At 45.1% G+C, this 13512-nt stretch overlaps 1 protein-coding gene and 1 long non-coding RNA gene across 9 annotated transcripts in view; both read left to right on the forward strand.

The window, feature by feature from the left end:
- Positions 1-4404, forward strand: LOC113032796 (uncharacterized). Its single transcript, XR_003273930.1, has 3 exons — positions 1-416; positions 699-862; positions 3651-4404. It is a non-coding gene; the product is annotated as an uncharacterized LOC113032796 (long non-coding RNA).
- A 29-nt stretch (positions 4405-4433) lies between these two features.
- Positions 4434-13512, forward strand: part of grik5 (glutamate receptor, ionotropic, kainate 5) — a 100943-nt gene continuing 91864 nt past the window's right edge. For all 8 annotated transcript variants that reach the window (XR_003273929.1, XM_026185909.1, XM_026185910.1 and 5 more), the window contains exon 1: positions 4434-5707. The gene's annotated coding sequence lies outside the window, so the exon portion shown is untranslated. The remainder of the gene's footprint in view (positions 5708-13512) is intronic.

Consider the following 13512-nt stretch of genomic DNA (forward strand, 5'->3'; position numbering starts at 1 on the left):
GTGCAGAGAGGGACGGAGAGAGAGCTAGCTGATTAGATTGGAGAAAGCCAAGGAGGTACGGGTATACTATTGAGCAAGGGGAGAGGCAGAGGGGAGGGTGACTAAGTGAATGCAGTTTGCCGTCGCGTGTCGCCGTATCACAGCGAAGTCCACTGGCAGGCAGACGGATCGGACCCGAATCAACAAATGGAGACAGAAAAACTGGATGTATACTGCATGTGAGGAGAAACCAAGGGAGGATATAGAGTCTGCCTTCATATCCTTTTATCTTTGCATCTAATACTACTGTGAGGAACCCACAGGGAGGGAAAGAAAAACAGCGGACAACTCATTTTTCCTCTAACACGTCTGTGAAGCAGAGGAGCTGTGAATAGAGTGAGCTGTGGGACTCGCTGGGATTTCTGAATATAAGCTCAGTAAGTATTTGTATAGGCTGTGTAAAGGCACTGTATGAGTGTGTGTATATGTGTGTGTGTGGACTGATGCCTCAGCTTTGTGCGCTGCCTCTGATGTTTTTTCCTCATAAGAAAAAGGCGAATATAAGGAGCGCTGGGAGGGAATTTAAATCCAGTTGTGCCGCTGCAGTGTTTCCCTTTATTGTCACATGTTGTTGGCGTCACTGAGCTGCTTTTCTTTTCTAATTTAAACAACTACCCCAGACTTGACTCTGTGTGCTGTTTGTGCCTTTTCCTCCTCAGTTGCCGGTGTGTGAGTGTGTGTGTGTGTGTGTGTGAGAGAGAGCTGATAATAGCAGCTCCATTGGTATTCAGCGGAGGGAGCTCCAGGATCTCGCTGCGCCTTTCCCCAGGATGGGATCACAGAGCAGGGATTGTGCTTGCCTGTGGAGAGCCCGCTGAAATGGGTGAGTGTCCATCCCGCTCCTTTTTTCCCCCTCCTCTTTTCATTCTCTTTCACCTCTTAGTTGATTGTTTCCTAAATATATATAAATATGTATATATGTGTATGGCTTTAGTCTGCAGTTATATACAGAGCATTTTCATTCCTGATGGGCCCCCCTCGTTTCCTTGTGTCTCACCCACTCACCCTGTCCAGCCCCACCTGTTTCCCTCCATCACTCCTTCCATCCTCCTTTTCTTTTACCTCCCCCCAAACGCCTCAGGGCATAAGCCGTCCTATCCAGTTTTAATGGATATAGACAAAATCTGAATGGCTCAATCCATTTTGCTGCCTGTCTCCCCCCTCTCTTTGCCTCCTTTTCCATCTTCCCCTCTTTGGCTGTGTCACCCATCCCCCCCCCCTCTCTTACTTCCATCCCTCTCTCGGTCTCTTCGGGCTCCTCACTACATTCTGTTTGATTTTAGACACACTGAGGACACTCTGAGACTCTTTCCTGACAAAGGAAATGAATAAAGATGCTGTGGATGTGTTTATGTGTGTGTGGAAGGGCTGCTATTTCTGTGTCCGTGTCAATCTTTTTTTTTTTTCCCACTCAGAGGGAGCAGAGGTTTGTGCTCAGCCTCAGTGTGAAGGACTGGAGGAACAGAAGGTTATGAAGTAGATCGGTGTATATAATAGCTTCTGGCATGACAGCTGTGACACATATGTACATGCACAGACACACAATGTCACTCTTTTTACACGCACCTCCGTCTTTGCACTCCTCGCTGACATACCTTCTGCACACCAATTCGCACCCACCTACGTCTTTTCACACCTGCGACACCTTAGCATGCTTAAGGTGCCAACAAAGGCTGGACCTACACACACATACACACACAATAGAAGACACTGAGCACTAACCTCACCGTGCTTAGTCTCATCTTAAATGGTCCTTGGAGAATATCGGTGTCACGGGAGGGTCGTATATATCCAACAGAAGTATTGATTGGAGCTGATAAGCTGAATGGCCTCGAATGTTTCACTGTAAATCGGCCATCACCCACCTCACTGGAGTCACTAAACTTATTTAACGATTTTACTCTGTTAAAAGAGATGATATTACTGCAGGGCTCTGAAATGACCTTTTTTCCTTTTTCCTCTGTACTTTTCTGACTTAAGAAGAGATCCATCACTCGACTCAGAGCGGCAAGCTTTTTTTGATTAGGATTCAGAAAGGACTTTATCATATTCAACAGGTGCAAACTGTTGCATAGTAACAGAGTCGAGACTACCTGTTGGGTAAGATTTGACATTGCGCCTCTATTTTTAGAATTGGGTCATCTGTTTGACAAAAGGTAGTGTGATTTATTAGGAAATGAAAAATAGAAACTCAGCAGGCATCCAAGTCTGTCTAAGCTCGGGCCATCTGTCATCTGCATGCATACCTGTCTACCTGGAGCGGGGTTAATTTAGAGGGATTTATGAATGCGTTTTGCCACAACATGAACTGATACATAGATAATATGTGTCGCTATTTGGAAACTGTACCAAAGTATGACTCACAAAAGGTTCATTGTTATGTTTGCATTACATTAAATGCAAGAGAGCACAATGAAATGCAAATAGCGTGACCTGTCAGGAGGTCTAAAGAGACAGTACCGAATACGACGCAGCTCTCTGCATGACATTTCAATCCAAATCTCAGTATGTTATAGACGAGAACAAAATATTTTTACATTTATCTTTAACTGAAGAGGTTCTCCTCATTTCTTTTGCACCAAAACACAACTGAAAAGTATTAATGTTGTTTCAGCTGCAGAGGAATAAACAGTTTTATGCGTCTTTAACACTGTAACGTCAAGAGTATCACACTCGATACGTGAGTTTTTGTGATGTGTCAAGACTTCTTTTCCCCCCTGGGAAAATTGCATGATACATTTTTAAGCTCAAACTGCAAAAAATGACAGATTTAGCAAATATGATACATATTAAAACTCATATGCAAATTAATATATATTTATTTCGTCAGAAGGTTCAATAACTACTCTATTTTCAAAAAAATTGAATTTTCTGGCAATTTATTTAATGGTTCAGGTTTTAAAAAGTTAAATAAAAATGAGCATAAAGTTATTTTTAAAATATCCAAGATATTTGTCTCTACTCTGTCTTGTTCATTTGAATGCGTCTTATTTTAATATTTGAATCGGTTTTGTGTAAATATCACCTCAAGGTATTGTTTTCATCCATTGTGTCAAACAGATAATCCATCTTATCATTACATCTCACATGACTTTGTGTTATAATTTAGTGCAATAATAGAAGAAAAGTTAAAAAACAACACTTTTTATTAAAATGTGACATCTAGTCTGGACCAACTAGTTATGTCTTGTGGCTTTGTTGCACCTGATGCAGCCTGTGGAGCCTGTGGTGAACAGACACCTTGGATTCTGAAGAGAAAGAGTAAAAATGATTGCATGAAAGAAGTTAGAGGTGAAGATCTGAAATTGGATAGAGGGAATAAAAGTGAGATGGGGATGACGAGAGCGTTTGAAGATGAGCTTGTTGGAGAGAGTGAAAGCCTCAAATCATAGAGTGAGTGGAGAGGAGGTCGGCACAAACAAGCAGCAAAGTCGTGGAAGAGTGACAAGGACGGAATAGACAGCAGGACGACAGGCAGGGTGGAGAGTGGCGAGGAGGAGAATGACATACGCGATAAGGAAGAGTGACACAAATGTCACCATGCTAACCTTTCATGCACTCTCCCTCTCTCCTCTCTTCTGCTTTTTCCTCCTTTCTTTCTCTCCTTCTAGATCTGAAGCCTTGCAGAGATGGCCACCAAATGGACAGCATGGAAGCCAACATCCACCCTCCAGCGACCAGCTTTCCACAGCTAACTGCCTCCACCATCTCCTGCCATCAGCTCGAACCATCCGAGCGAGGGCTGAGTCTGCAGAGTTGAGCCTGGACCAGCCGTCTACCGAAAGCAGAGATAAGCAGAGGGCGACAGGCCTCGGAGGAGTCAACGCGCAACAAGCCAGTCGGCGTGTTGAGCGCACAATTGAGCTTCTTGGACTTCATCTAAAATGAAATAGGCTGCAGTGATGCTTGAGCAATGGTACAGAGCTTTTGGATATGTCCGGATTTATCAACCGGATATATTTTTGAGATTACGACACTTTGGTGCACACCTCAGAGCTCAGCCACTTTTTCCAGATTGGCTTGTGGGCAAAAGCGAGTAATTGAAAATCCCCCCTCGAGAGGCGCTCTGTTTTGATTTGTTGCGGGGGAGGAGGGCCTATCATTATTGTTTTTTTTCTTCTTCTTCTTTTTTTTTTTTTTTGAGGAACAATTTCCAAAACACCCGGCTTTTATCCCACAAATTTCCCCCAGTTTCTCTCACATTGTGGAGAAGCACATTATGAAGCAGTACCATTCTTCTTCATCCTCCCTCAGTGACGGAGAGAGAGGAGGGACAGACTGTCCAGAATAGATAACGAGCAAGGAGACTGGCACCGAGGAGAGGAGAAGGAGAAGGAGAACAAAAAAAAGGAAGAAGGAGAAGAAGCAGAAAACGGGGAAACAGGTGGAAAAAGAAAGAGAAGGAAGCCGACAGAGGGGGGAGAAAAAAGGCAGGGACAGCGAGAAAATAAAGGACAGAATTAACTAGGATTGCACAGAATCTTTTTTGGACTCTTTGTAATTCGTGTTGAGGCTAGTTAGCGCAATGGATAGGGGAGGGGTTCAGGATTTACACTGGGGAGGGGGGGGGGACTTGAGCAGGAGACTAGAATGATGTCCCGCCTGCACCTGCCTGGTCTGTATCTCAGTGTTTGGGAGGAAGACAGGCTGAAAGATGGCCTGGTAAACAGACAGCTGTATTGAATGACAGACAAGCTCTGAGTCTGGTGAGATAGACAGACAGACAGGAAGACGGGTACACAGCCCAAGTGTCAGGCAGAGAGCCAGGCAGACATCCAGTGCCGGCACAGTAGACGGCGCGCAAATCATTGTCATTCTGTGCAGAGCGTGAGAGGAAGGCAGAGAGCAGGAAAGAAAGCAGAAGAGCATCCTGGTGGTTGTAGCTTCTGGAGAATCTCAGTCAGTGCTGTGGCAAGCTCATGCACTAAAAAAACCCAAACAAGCAGTGAGGGAGGGAGGGGGGGCTGTTACTAGAAGGGAAATACAGGTTGGGGAGAGGGAGAGCGAGAAGGACGGAGGTAAAGAAACAGAGGGAGAGAGCAGGTGTCGGAAATCCTCCCCTTCATCTGCTTGTCATTTACTCCTTTATGCTCTCTCGTCGTCTGCCGAGGTGATTGGTTTTCTGTTACCGCCGTTCCTCTGCTTACGGGCCCACTGCAATCCCGAGGAAAACGAGAGGTGGGCAGACAGAGGAAACCAGAATAAGACAGCAAAAAAAAAGGAAAAGGTGGAGCCTTTTCTGATTGACTCATTTTCACCCGTTCCTTTTGTTATTTGTCGAGGTGGGCTCTTGTTATTTTTGTGTTTGCTTTTTTTAAAAGTCAGAGATAGAAAGAAGAAAAACACACCTGCCCAATCGATCCCCCGTACATCCTCTTTGTACACAAGAAACAAACTTCTTTTTCCACCAATTGTTGATTTCTTGCCTTGCCTATCGGGATTATTTTCTCTTCTCAGTATAAACACGGGATTGCTCCAGATTCCTCCTGAATGTCCTCACACCCACTGACACAGTGTGAACTCCTCTGACTCCCCCCACGCCCCCCCCACCCTTCACCCCCTTGGCTGAAGCGCTAAAACTCTGTGGTCTCAGATCTCAGTGCCTGTGTTGACTCACTACTACAGTGATAATATGGCACGGCGCTTCTGATACCGTCTGATTCATTCTGTAAGTAGGACCCTCTCTTTCTACGCGTGTACGTCTCCACATGTGTGGCGCATGTCATTAGCATGTTTTTTAGCTTATGCATGCAGAAGCGCAGAAGTGGCGTGTCTCTCTGCAGTGTTGGTTTTATGGTGTCTTCACAGCGGATTTGCTTTCCTGTGCTTCCTCTGCCCCAGGCGGTTTGTGTGTGTGTGTGTGTGTGTATGTGTGTGTTTGTGTGTGTCTGCCAAAGAAAGAGATTTTGATCTTACAGCCAAGCTTACAACAGCATCAGAGTGGTGTCAGAATGAGGCGAACAGGGTGTCTTTCCCTGTGCGTGTGTGTATATGTGTGTGTATACTCCTACATTTTAGTCCTGAGGTTAATTTGAACTAATTAATGGTGAGTTTTTTGGGGTTTTTTTGCTTCTTGGAGCACGTTTTGGTTCTATGTCAGTGTACTTATATTCATTAGGGTGAGATGGAAAAGGGATGGGGGGCTAAAACTGAAGAGGGTGAACCAGCTAATGAGAATGACTCTGATTCCCTGACTAGTTCTTTGTTGCCTTCATTTCACGTCTAATGCCCTGAGCGTTGCACTCCGGCTGCATATCATTTCAGCCTCCTTTTATCTCCCTATGTGTTGCTTGGATGAAACCCCATACCGAAACCCAGACTCTGCAATGTCCTGCATATTACTAAGCCCATCTATCTCCATGGACACATCCACATCTTTATACACTCCCACAGTCACCAGGCCTCGCACCGGGAGACGCTCAATCAAGATAGTCCCTTCAAACAGACCAATGAACTGTGAATAACGCCATTACACAAACTCCCAGCTCAGAGCGTTACAGAGACAGAAAGATTGGGAGGGTGAAAAAAACAGAGAGAGACAGAGAGGGAGACAGAGAATAAAAAAGCTTTCTGGAAATAGAAGAGCAAGAGCAGAAGGAAAACTAGAAAGCGAAAATTTCTGAAGAAATTTTAAGTGTGCCTATGCCGCCGCTAATCAGTATAGTTTGCCATTCAAACAGCTACAGAGAGCAAAACTCAGCAGAGCAGCCATTCTCCACCATGAACTATGGTAAAACCAAACACCGCTCGCGCCTCACAGATGACAGCTTACAGTTTTGTGTAAAGATGAGGTGACTTCGTACAGCCCCAATTTGTAGACGCTGTGCGCAGAGGTTCATAAGCAGACCCAACAATGTTTGCATGAACACACTTTGAAGCATTACGTTATGGACCACTTTTCACACATAGTTGCTGTACCCACACAGCCGGCTGTAGCTTTTCATCTCACAGCCCGACACATACACAAAAAAAAAAAAAAAAAAAAAAAGCAGAGAGAGCACAGACTTTACACCTGAGAGGCGTGATTGCAGATGCCGCTGAGGTGGGTCCACCTCCCCTGCAGCGGCACTGCAGACCACGCCCTGCCACACACATCAAACACCTAAAATAAATATTTATGCACTTTTCATTCACTTTTTGTTTTTTGTTATTTTTACACAGTGTTCTGAATGATTAACAATGGTCTACAGCCAATCTTGTGTATTATTATACAAACTTTGGTTGTAAGATTCAGATAACTATTTAATAAAAGCTAAATATTTTATATGAGAGTAAGAAAGAAAAGTATATCTTTGTCTCATACTCTCATCAGACAATACATGAACCTCTCAATAAACAAAATATATGCTCAGCTTAAATGACAAACCGCTATTTTACACAGTGGAACACTTATTTTTAAACAAAACCAATGCAGTTCGCCACTGACAGTGCTTACCTTTGCACATCACAGTAAACACTGAACCAAGATGGCGCCCACGCGAACGAGAAATCTGAACTACGGTGTCCTGCAGAGGACAAATGGTCAAAATTGCTAAAATTTACAACATATATACAGCTCAACAGCGACACCTTGTGACTTATTCCAGTCACTACCTTACATATACATAACGTCTTACCTGACATTCAGTTCACCGGACACTCATACTGAATCACCAGCCCATATAAATGAAAAATAAGTCCAGCAGCCAACCAAGAGTCATCACGAAAGACTAGGGGTGACACGACAGCGTGAGCGGGCCTGGGTGTCAGCCAGCCCAGCCTGGGTGTCAGCCAGCCCGACCTGGGTGGCAGCCAAGCCGCGCTAGCCAGCTAGCCGGCTAGCTGCCATGCGGCGGTGAAACGAGAGCGTGAGCCGGCCTGGGTATCAGTCAGCCCGGCCTGGGTGTCAGCCAAGCCGCCCTAGCCAGCTAGCCGACTAGCTGCCATGCGGCGCTAGCAGTAACATCGTGAGAGATATGGGACTTCTTGATAAAATATGGGACTTCTTGATAAAACGAGCAGATATTTTAAGTTTACACCCCTACATTATCGCCTGAAAATAGGGGAGGCTGTCATAAAGTTCAACATCAGTAACTTAGCGCGCACAGCTGTATAGAAACTCCGTGGTGCTAGCTAGCACGCAGTACAGTTATTGTAACTGTCAGCACAACGAAAATAAACTACACCTAAACTCGGTTTATATCTGACCCAAATAGAGTGCAGTTAATAACGTCTTACCTGAAATTCAGTTCACCAGCCGCCTGCTTCTCCTGCATTGGGTTCCCCTTATCCACGATTGAGCTCCGCGTTAGCCACCACCGGTCGATCGGTGTTTCTTTCCCCGCATACGAGGGGAAGAGACATATACCGGTGGCTAACGCGGAGCTAGCTAGCCACCGGTATATGAACAACTCAGTTATTTTTTCCACATCGACCAGCATCATCGGCCCATATAAACGAAAAATAAGTCCAGCTAAGACAAAGACTGTTTGCGGAGCGATCGGGGGTGAAAGGAGTTAGAGACGCCTCACTGAAAGCCAAGCCTGGGTGCTTTTGAGCGAAGCGGCGCTAGCTAGCCGAGCTAGCTAGCCGGCTAGCCGGCCGGCCAAACTGGCTAGCCGGCTAGCAGCAACATCGTGAGAAATCTGTTGCTAATATGGGATGTTTTGACAAAACGAGCAGATATTTGACGTTTACACACCTACATTCTCACCTGAAAACCGGTTGATCGGCGGCCGCCTCACATGTTTCTTTCCCCACATATGAGGGGAAAGAGACACATACCGGTGGCTAGCTAGCTCCGCGTTAGCCACCACCAAACAACTCAGTTAGTTTTTCCTCATCGACCAGCATCATCGGCCCATATAAACGAAAAATAAGTCCAGTGTGAAACAGTCGCTTGGCGAGCGATCGGGTGGTTTAGCGAGTGTCAGCCTCTTAAGTTTAAGACAAGCCCGGCTGCTTTTTAAGCGACGCGGCGCTAGCTACCCAGCTAGCGTCAGTACATAGGAACTACTTCCGGTAGTTATACAAAATAAAAGCGTCCACAGGGACACAGCGGCCGCCTCGCATTACTCCCGACATACCACTAGAGTGAGCCAGCACACCACAAATGAAGATTTCTTGTTCTCCATTCATTTCAATGGGAAAAAACTTGCATTAAAATATTCATATTTAAAAAACTATAGAAGTAATAAACACCAAAAGTCATAGCAACTCATTCCAGCTCCAGCCGCACACAATGATATATCATATGTGAACCTTGTCTCAAAACTGTGGGGGGAGTTAAGGTCCAAAATTTCAGGCGGAAAAAGAATAATAATAATAATAATAATAATAAATCCGAGCAATAGTAATAAGTGTGCCTTCGCATAGGCACACTTAATGAGGAGGGAGACAGAGAGTGTGAGACAGAAAGCAACAGAGAGGAGGACACGGGGAAGGGAGGGTGAGAAACGGGGAGGGATGAGGGAGTGTGTGGGTCTGGAGGGGCCGCAGAGCAGGAAAAGACCTCTGCTCCATGGGAGCGCTCTGATGGGCTTAGCAAGGCCCTCGCTTTGTTCACAGTGTTGGTCAGCCTCTCAGAATTAAGATTACTAAATAATACGATTACTGCAGCTGCACAGTGATAACACGCCGCTGCCGATCCCCTTTGTCACTGTCAGAAAACCCAGAGAAGAGGGGAGGAGTGGCATGTGATGGCATCAAAGGCATGAAAGTACTGACTACATTAGAGAGTCACAAGAGCTCTGGCTTCTCAATATGGCTCGCCGCTGAGGCAAATTGGGAAGAGTTGGTGTGACTTTTATGCGGCATGTGGTCATACAGAGGGGAAAAAACTAACCTCAGTCCAGGTGTTTTCTCTTTAAATATATGGATGCTGCCATTACATCTTTTCCTTATCTCTCCTCTGTTTGTTAATGATGCTCTTTTAGATTCAAATGTATTAAAAAAACAAAACATGAACGGGGAAACCTCTGTGTTTACAACCTCCTGGCAAATGTGTACGTAGAAGCCAAGAATCTCACGGTGAGACATGTGCCCCTTATCTTGGTGTTTTACGCCGCATCCTCTGCGTGGGCTATTTGTTTTATGTTTCTGTGCTTGACAGCTTTGACACAGATCCCTGCCAAGTTGACCTTGCACTTTGAAGTGTAATAAACGCTGAATTCCGGGGCATCGATACATGTTCTTCTAGTAGCTGATAAATGGCCTGCTACCCCATGGGAAAGGGGGGAGGGAGGGAAACAAGCAGGCAGCAGAAACCTCTGTCCACTCCTGCTCAGCGGAAGTAAAGTACAACTGTCTGAAACCCACAGCTCCCAGAGTGGTGAGCTAATATCAGGGCTGGGCTGGACGCGACCCCCCTCCTATGAGATATGAAGTATTTCCACTGTCCTCTCAGCGGGGGCAACCATTTGCCTGCAGAGCTGAAGATTAGCTCGGAGCAGGAAAAAGAAAAGACACATTTAGCATGTGATAGTGTATCACAGGAGTAACAAATAACAAACCAGAGCTGAAGGCACAAAACGAGATCAATGAAATATGACACACAGCACAAACACGCGGCTCAAAAACGTCCCTAAACCAACTTGGCAAGCGTTCAGTTCAGTTTCTGTTCCCGCGTGGCACGTTTGTCATCTAGCTGAGGTTTCATGTGCGTGTCTTGTGTTTTTGCTTCACTGACATTAGATGAACTCTGACCCCCAGGCCCTCCGCAGCTCTGCTCCATGGTCACAAAGTAACTGGGTGACTCACTCTGTAGAACCAGTCAAAGAGCATCCGTGCTGGATTATGTGCACTCTGCTCGTCGAGTCCAGACTTGCAGAAACAGAAAAGCAATATGGAGATGATGTGCCAAATTATTAGCTACGTGTTTGTGACATTTAATCTTTTTAAGTGCTTCTCACAGCAGCAGCGTTCGGTGTTGCTGCGACGCTCCCCAATCATTTCACTCGGCTTGGTCTAAATTGTGGCAGAAGTGTGCATGGTTCACGAGACAGCCTTTTACAGCGAATTTCCCGTTGCCCTGCTTTGTACCAGTCGGGCCCTTTCAGATCACTGATCCAATCATCTCTCTGGGTTACATTTTTCTAATTGCTGGCGCACATTTTTATTTTGTGATTCCACTTTCGATAGCGTTTGAGAATATCTTTCACTTGTGTTGTGCTGTTCAGGCCAAAACATATTTTCACATTGTTCGCATCATCATTCATTTTTCAGTTCTTCAGTGGGAACAGCTGTTCTCTCTTTAGCTTAGCTGGATTGTAGCAGGGAATGAGATTCATTTCTGGTGGTGGAGCAAGAGCAGATCATTATCAGACTGTTATCATTGCTGAATCAATATTTTGGGACTGTGGCTGTCTCTTGGATGGCCGTTCACTCCTAAAGGGCCTCACGCAGCTGCCGCTCTAAGGTGAACTGGGTTAATTTGGGATATGAGATCTCTTCAAATACTGAGGAGCCCTCCAGTTTCTTCTGCAGTGCAGTGTTTACCTAGCAGTTTGTCCAGGCCTGCTTGCTTCAGGCTAGCTGGCCTCGAGGGATGAATTGAGGAAGTGAATGAATGTGTATGTGCGAAGAGGGTGACAAGAAATGGACATCGGGACACGCATGCCTTTTCCATAATGTGCTCCCGGCTGGGCTGTTTGGCTGGCCATAAAGTGAATGCTGCTAATGGCCTTTCAGTTAATGGAGTCATTAAGACGGGATTGCGAGAAGATAAAAGCAATGTGTGTAATGTGCTTGAACTGGGATAGAAGTGTGATCATTTGTATATGTGTGCTGCTACTGTAAGCGTTTTGTGCATTTCTGGTTATTTGGTGCTTTAGTACCTGCGTGCACAATGACAGTAAGATGGCACTTACTCTCTGCTGCATTAGCATTAGTAGAAAAGGTCAGTATTCTATCAGCGTAATTGTAATACGGTCTGAGGGGCTCAGGTGATCAGTCTTGACCCGACCTGTCCTAATCAGCAGGCTGGTGGAGGCTCAGTGAGTCACAACTGTGATGTTTTACTGACGATTGCTGCTGCCTTGCGTGAGCGTCTGAGTGACAAAAGGGGGATAAATCTAATTTAAAGTCGTTCAAGGAGAATGTGCAATGATGGAGAAAGGCATTTTGGGTAGAGTTGCGTGCAGTTTTCATGGTGGCGCGGCTGCTCATTATGTCAGTTTCTTGATTTTAACCAGAGGGAAAGCTTGTGTCACCGTGCCGTCAAGGCTAAAAAGGCTTCAGCTGTAGATGTTCCAGCTTGCCTCGTGCGCTGTTTGCATTCAATTAAATGAAGGCTGGGAATGTTTCACCATAAGGTCACCATAAGTGTCGGTATAAATGAATTAAAGTGAAGCAGAAAACTTTATCTAATAAGGTAGGCATGAGTAGCTTCACTCGATAAATTTCAGAATGACATCCTGTTTTTTTTGGGTATTTTTTTTTTTTTTTTACCTAAAATTCAGGTGTATGTTTCACCGCACAGCTTATAAATATCCAACACTAACAAGTTGTTGCCAGCCTCAGGGGAATTACCCATATTTATCTGTCTGATGGTGTCAGTCTATCTATCAGGAGATCAGAAAATAAATTTCAGGGTGAAGGAGCTCACCTTTTAATCTAATCAGCTGGTAAGCAGGCAAAGCCCGCAGCTGGAAAATGGAGTCTCGGCAGAGAATATCATCCTGCAATCACCGATCAAACCTGTCTGAATACCCCTAAGGAGGCCTGAGGGGGTCATGCTTCAGAATGCATAAAGCTGATTTAATTTTATTTAGGGATCGGCTTATAAGAGCATACTTTAGCAATTATCATTCGGATGACAGACAAAAGTACAAACAGGTGGACTGATACGTGTATCTGTTTTTGTTTGTCAGTGTGACTACAGAAGAGCAGTGTCTTTTAATCCAGTATGAGCTGAACCCTCTAAAAGCATTCTTGAATTCTTCCGTTCATCTGCTCTGACACATTTCCACATAACTGCTTTTGAGTGTAAGATTGTTGAAAAGTCATTCAGGTAATAGCGGTGTCATCCTCGGTCTGGTAAGTCTGTTTTACAGTTTAATGTTTCACTGCTGCTGCTGTTGAGAAGACGCTCGCCTGACGCTGCATTAATGGCACTGATCATCAACGTCATATCTACACGTGTAGTATAGCTCGCTTAGATCTTACTTGCTTGAACAGAAAAGATAACACTGGTGTTTTTGAAGAGAGAATATGTAGTATTTTCAAGTTTGATAGATTTACTACACTCCATGGGTACACCTCAGCTATGTTGGGTAGGACCGCCCTTTAGTGGCATCAATTTAACGAGATGCTGCAAACTTTCCTCGGAGATTTTGGCCTGTATGAACTTGATAGCATCACATAGTTGCTGCTGATTTGCTGGCTGCACATCCATGATGTGAGTCTCTCGTTCCAGCGTTTCCTAAAAGTGCTCTGTAGGATTGAGATGTGGTGACTGTGGAGGCCATTTGAGCACAGTGAACTCATTGTCATGTT

The sequence above is a fragment of the Astatotilapia calliptera genome, chromosome 11 (genome assembly GCF_900246225.1).
Source record: "Astatotilapia calliptera chromosome 11, fAstCal1.2, whole genome shotgun sequence".
Classification (NCBI taxonomy): domain Eukaryota; kingdom Metazoa; phylum Chordata; class Actinopteri; order Cichliformes; family Cichlidae; genus Astatotilapia; species Astatotilapia calliptera.